Genomic DNA, 7,254 nt, shown 5'->3' with positions numbered 1-7,254 from the left:
TGAAGTTGGAGCCTTCCCTCACAGCACAACAAAAATCAACTCAAAACAGACCAACTACCTAAATGTAAGAGCAAAACCTATAAAACTCTTAGAACAAGACAGGGCTAGCAAAACCTATAAAACTCTTAGAACAAGACAGGGCTAAATGGTCATGGCCATCAATTTGGTAAAAGAGTCTTTGATATGATACCAAAAGAATAATCAACAAAAGAAAAAATAGATAGATTAAACGTAGTTGAATTTCATAGTTGTGTTCATTAGAGGATACCGCTAAGTGAAGGGACAACCCACAGAATGGAAGAAAATATTTGCAAATCACGTATCAGAGAAGGGGCTCATATCTAGCCTTTATAAATAATACTTGCCACTCGACAATAAAAAAGGCAACCCAATTTTATAATGAACAAAGGACCCAAATAAGTATGTATCAAAGAAGATACACAAATGGCCAATAGGCGCATGGAAAAACACTTGACATAATTAGTCACAAGGGAAATGCAAAACAAAACCACCATGAGATACCACTTCGTGTGCATTAAGATGGCTAGAATCAAGTAGCAAGAAGTGTTGGTAAGAATGCAGAGAAACTGGAGAATTTCAGACACTGTTGTTAGGAATATGAAATGGGCCAGCGACCTCGGAAAACATTCTGGCAGTTCTACCAGAGTCATGTGTAGTCTTTAGTCTACATAAACTGATCAAAATCAGTTCCCATAGAGTCACCATATGACCCAGTGATTCTACTCCCAGGTAAGACATATCCAAGAGGAATGAAAGCCATATGCCCACACAGAAACCTGTACATGAGTGTTTACAATAGCCAAAAGGTGGAAACAACTCAAATGTCCACCCACAGATGAACTAATATACAAAATGTGGTATATCCATATGATGGAATGTCATTCGGCCACAAAAAGGAATGAAATACTGACACATGCTATAACATGGCTGGACCTTAAACATATTTTACTAAGGGAAAGGAGCCAGTCACAAAAGATCACACATTATATGATTGGAAATTCACATGAAAGTTCACAATAGGGAAATCTATACAGACAGAAAGTAGACGGTTACTTAAGAGATGGTTCATGGTAGCTTAGTGGTGGGATACAGGGACATGGGGATGAATGGGTGAGTGATAAATCAAAGATACAGGGTTTCTTCTTGACGTGGTGGAAATGCTGTAAAATGAACCGTGGTGATGGTTGCACATGTCTATGGACACACTGAAAGCCATTGCTGGTGCACTTAAATGGGTGAATTGTATGGCATGTGGATTACCTATTAATAAAGCTGCTCAAAACAAGACAAAGCTGGTCTTCCCACCAGGCTGTTGCTGCTACTACACATTTCAGGTACTCACATTGGACTATTTTCCCTAAGAACCATTCCCATCATGTTGCTCCCTTGCCAATTGGTTCTCTTTGGAGTCAATAAAGATGTGCTGAGTCAGCTAACAGATACCGAGTGTCTACTGTCCTGATGTCCTAAGTGCAGAGATAAATACGTCGCAGAGATTTTCTGCAGTTTCAGGTTTCTGCCTTCAAGACTCCCCATGTGACACGCTCACCGCCTCATTACCTGTGGATCATCTTAGGAATGGAGACCCTCGCTCTAGACAGCTGACCTTCACAGCATTTTGTCCTCTTCAATTCCCCCTCAATACCATCGCTCAATGTGTCCAAAATCAGAGGCAAGCCTAAAGGGCCAGCAGTCCTGGGAAAGAGAAAAATCACGTGCATTCACCCATGATGTCAAAGCCCGGCTAGCGACCCTTTGGGCCCGTGATAGTTCAGCGTGGCAGTCATGGTAGATGATTGGGGTCCTATGAGGAGCAAGGATGACAAAAGAGGCTACAGCCCCCCAGGGAGACTTGTCTTACTTCCCACTTGCTAATGGCCAGCCCTGCTAAAATGATGGGCGTATTTTTGTCTGGACGGAAGCTATGTTTCCCCTGTGAAGGATGCTTTTTCTCTTCTCTGTGCCTCTTTCTTTGCCTCTATCAAAGCTCTTCAAAGCTCGTCTCCTGCCGTGTTGTTTCTCTGGTTGTCCCCCCTCCCCTGCCCCATTCCTTCCCACACCCATTTTTCCACCATGCTCTGTTGTAGAGCAAATGGACCCTCAGTAAATGTGACTGCCTGACAGTTGATTGAAAATCTGCTAAAGGTGCAAGTTTCTAAAGCCTACAAGACTAGGCTCAAATTCAGATAGTTGTTTGGGTACTCAAAGAGACAACTCCTTCTCTTGTTTGAATCTTTTGGTCTTGCCCTGTTGCCCAGTCTAGAGTGCGGTGTCACAATCAGCTCACTACAGCCTCGAATTCCTGGGCTCAGGCGATTCTCCTATCTCAGCCTTCCTGGGACTACAAGCAAATGCCACCGTGCCTGGCTTTTATTTTTTTATTTTTTTATTTTTTGTAGAGGCAGAATCTCGCCAGACTACCCAGGCTGATCTTGAACTCCTGGCCTCAAGTGATCCTCCCGCCTTAGCGTCCCTAAGCACTGGAATCACTGGAGTGAGCCATTACACCTATCGCAGCAACTCTTTTTTTTTTTTTTTAAGTACCTCTTTTTATTTCTTTTTGGGTGAGGAGACACTTCCTTCAGATTACTGCTGTGGAGAGATTACTGGATTCCTTCTCAGGAGATCATAGGAACTCTAGTTGTGCTAAGTTGCTATATGGCTTTAGGCCAGACTTTACTTCACTCCGACTGAAGTCCCTTGTCTACAATAAAGGGGCTAGACCATAGGACCACTAATATCTTCCCGGCTGCAAAATTCTGAGCCCGTGAACTTAACCTCCGTAATTTGGCCAATGGTGCCCTCTGATGGCTGCCTTGAAAACTTCACCTGCTGATCGGCTTTACAAGTTTTTGATAGAATGCTTACCTCTCAGAATCACCAGCAATGAGAAGGGATTTTCCTCAGCCAAATAATGACCCTTCCTTCCGAGTGCCCCCCTAATTCTTAAATTGTATGTGCCCCTTAGATGAAAAGCCCCTCGTGTTCACTCAGATTCCCACCCAGGCCAAGTCAACCCGACCAAGGGGACTTTTTATATCATTAAGGCCACCCTAGGAGAAGTCGGGAGGCCAAGAAAGCTTCCACTTTTACGTTTGCGTGCTGCTTCGTAATTCTACTTAGGAAGAAATTGGTTCTAAGTTAACTTATTCAAGGTGTGACTGACTTAGCCTCTTAGACCTCTCTGGGGAAAATATTTGCCTTTTTAAAATAAAATGAGCCTTAAAGTAAGGCAAATCTTAATGGACCTTCCATAAGACTTAGGAATGCCCCCCTCTGGGAACACACTTGGAAGAACTCAAACCGTTCTACAAAAATGATATCTGCACGCATGTTTATTGCAGCTCTCTTCTCAATAACAAAAACGTGGAACTAACCATGCTGCCCATCAATACCGGACTGCATTTTTAGAAGTGGTATATACACATGATGGAATATCATGCAGCCATAAAGAAGGACAAAATTATGGACTTTGCAGCAACTTAAGTGCATTTGGAGTCAATCATACTCAGTGATCTATCACAGAAACAAGGGATTAGCAGTAGTGGGGCACTGCCGGGGTGAGGGGCAGACACATAACATCAATAAGGATGCCTGAGCCTAATTCAGGTGAACTGAGGTCTAATGGGAGGCCCCAGACTCCCCCTGCACCTAAACCACTTGTGGACGTAATCCCAAACTTGTACCATCACAACTTTAAAAATAAAAAATAAATAAATGAGCCCTAAAGTGAGGCAATTCTTAATTCAAATCTGATCCATTAGAATGTTCTACTAAGGGTATCGTTTTAAATAGCCGTGCAGAAAAATCGATCCATGGCCTTCCCTTCCTGGCACCTTCAAATCACAGCAAATAGGTCATAAGTCTAGTCCTACAATTAAACATTATATACTGTGGGATTTTCGCTCAGGGTAATCTCTAATACCCGGCATACAGAACCAAGATATTAAGGATGCAAGTAGCCTAATCTATCACCCACTTGGAAATATTTATAGTTTAAGAGTAAATTTCCGAGGGGTACAATAAACGACCCAGTAAAATAACTTTAATAGTAGAATTTTAGGTGTGTGAGCAATCTTCTGGGGAGCCGGGCATGATGGCTTCTGCCTGGAACTCCAGCACCTTGGGAGGTCAACGCACAGAGGATTGCCAAGAGTTTGAGACCAGGCTGGGCGACACATAGAGACCTCACGTGAATTAAAAAAATTAGCCGGGCATGGTTGTGCACGCCTGTAGTCCCAGCTACTCAGGAAGCTGAGGCAGATCGCCTGAGCCCAGGAGGTCGAGGCTGCAGTGAGCTGTGGTCATGCCACTGCACTCCAGTCTGGGCAACAGAGTGAGACCCCAACTCAAATAAATAAATAAATCTGCTAGGGAGTTACTTTGCCACTCAGTGATTTTTATGGTCCCCTCCAATGGCACATGGGTGACTCAGATACTGGTGATACTTAAGGGTCATGGGTAGGAAAAGACATTTTAAATTTCATTTTTTTCTTTCACTTGCTTCTTGGAACAAACATGAACTGTCTCAGGAAGGGATTTATGCTTTTGACTCCGAGGTATTTGCAGGAGATAGCATTGGTATAGTAAGCTAAGATTTGCCCTGGAGTTCAATGAATTGGTTTTCTGTTTTTTCCAATTTATAAATCAGGTGTCCTTGGGCTGGTTCTGAAATTACATGCCTCAAGTTATTAATCTTATAATTTGCATGATGCTGTCTACCTTAAGGGTTGTTCTGAAATACTAAATTAGATTATACACTTGGAGGTTTAGCTATGACTTCTGTTTATGCCAAAACAATGCCCACTGCCCTTGCACCTGCTGGAAAAGCCAAAGGCTCATCTCTTTCTTTCTTTCTTTCTTTCTTTCTTTCTTTCTTTCTTTCTTTCTTTCTTTCTTTTTTGAGTCAGAGTTTCACTCTGTCACCCAGGCTGGAGTGCAGTGGCACGCTCATGGACACCGCAGCCTTGACCTGCTGGGCTCAGGCAATCCTTCCACCTCAGCCTTCCAAGTAGCTGGAACCACAGGTATGTGCCACCACGCCCAGCTAATTTTTTTGATTTATTGTAGAGACAAGGTCTCACCATGTTGCACAGGCTGGTCTTGAACCCCTGAGCTCAGGCAATCCTCTCACTTTGGCCTCCCAAAGTGCTGAGATTGCAGGCTTGAGCCACCCCACCCGGCTGGCTCATCTTTCTTATTCTTTTTTTAAAGAGTCCCATAGGACAAGCTTCCAGAATTAACATAGTTTTGTGAGACCACATCTTCCCTTCTCTTTTTTCCCTTCCTAGATATTATGCAAAAAAAACAAAACAAACAACAACAACAAAAATTCCATAAAAACCAATGTCAGTGAAATTAGAAGATAGTTAGGACTTTAACATTAAAAGAACGCATTAAGTGCAGTCAAGATTGTCATGAACAACACATGGGGAGAAAGGGCCAGGGGTAGCAGATCTCAGAAAGCACCAGAAAAAAGCACATCTCTGAATGTAAAGTGCAAGTGCTGTAAAATCTAGGGCGGGTGAGGCAGAGATTACTCAGAAGCCGTGCTAGGAAAAAGATCCACAGAGAAGCACAGAAGATATTAGGCAGTGGTAGATCTCAGGAAACATCAGCAAAAACGTGCCTCTGAAGGTGAGGGGCTTTCTGTAAAATGCAGAAGGCAGAAGAAAGGAAATAATACAGAGAGCAGCCATCAATGACATTGGGAAAAGGAAAACAGCAGAGAAAACCAATAAAACAAAATGCTGGTTGTTGCAGTCTGAATGTGTCCCCCTGAAAAGCCATATGTTGAAACCTAATCCCCGGTGTGATGGTATCAGGTTGGACCTTTGGAAAAGTGATAAGTAGTGAGGATTCCATCCTCATACATGGGACCAGTTCTCTGATAAAATAAGCTGGAGGGAATGTGTTTGGCTCTTCCGCCATGTGAGGGCGCCCCAAGAAGGTGCCGTCTACAAGGAACAGGACCTCAACCAGACACCAAATCTGTCTGCCTTTGATCTTGGACTTTGCAGCCTCTAGAATTATGAGCAATAAATTTCTATGTTATAAATTATCCATTCTAAGATATTTTGCTACAACAGCCTGAACTGACCAAGATACTGGTTCTTAAAAAAAAAAAAAAAGTCAGTACAATTGATAAGTCTCTAACAAGACTAGCAAAAAATCCAAGCACCAGTGTCAGGAACGAATTGGGGATATCACTAAAGATTCTGCAGACATTGAAGTTAAATAAGAGGATATTACAGATAACTTTATGCTCACAAACTTGGCAACTTCCAAGAAATGAACCAGTGCCTTGAAATTCACAAACTAGTAAAACTCAATCAAGTTGAAATAGTCCCATAACCATGAAATAAGTTGAATTCAAAATTTAACAGCTCCCAGGCTGGGTGCGGTGGCTCACGCCTGTAATCTCAGCACTTTGGAAGGGCAAAGTGGGAGGATTGCTTGAGTCCAGGAGTTCAAGACCAGCCTGGGCAGCAAAATGAGACCCCCATCTCTACAGTAAATCAAAAAATTAGCTGGGCATGGTGTCACCTGCCTGTAGTCCCAAGTACTTGGGAGGCTGATGAGGGAAGATTACCTGAGTCCAGAAGGTCAAGGCTATAGTTAGCTATAATGGTACCACTGCACTCCAGACTGGGTGACAGAGTGAGATCCTGACTCAAAAAAATAAAATAAAATAAAAAAGAAAAGAATGGGTCATAGACAATGTAAAACATAAAATGATAGACTTTTAGAAAAAAGTTAGCAATGACCCCTAGAATCTAGAGATAGAAATAATGTTTAGATCTGACAGCAAGAACATGATCCAAAAAATAATTGATCAATAGGGCCACATCAAAATTTAAAATGTTTTCTCTGGGAAAGTTCATGTGAAGAGGTGAAGAGACAAGTCTCAGATCAGAGGAAAAAACTAGCAAATCACAACTCTGACACAGGACCAGTATCTAGAATGTACAAAGAACTCTCAAAACTCAACAGTTTAAGCCAGGCATGTTGGCTCATGCCTATAATCCCAGCACTTTGGGAGGTCGAGGCAAGAGGATAGTTTCAGCTACTTGGAAGGCTGAGGCAGAAGGATCGCCTGAGCCCAGCACTTTGAGGCTGCAGCGGCCACAAGTGTGCCACTGCACTCCAGTATGGGCAACAGAGTGAGACTCTGACTCAAAAAAACAAAACAAAACTCCCCAAAGAAATACAAAAGATGATCAGAGATTACTA

Source organism: Carlito syrichta, unplaced genomic scaffold (assembly GCF_000164805.1).
Source record: "Carlito syrichta isolate Samal-C Ts95f unplaced genomic scaffold, Tarsius_syrichta-2.0.1 Scaffold303038, whole genome shotgun sequence".
Lineage (NCBI taxonomy): Eukaryota > Metazoa > Chordata > Mammalia > Primates > Tarsiidae > Carlito > Carlito syrichta.
This window is presented reverse-complemented; position numbering follows the sequence as displayed.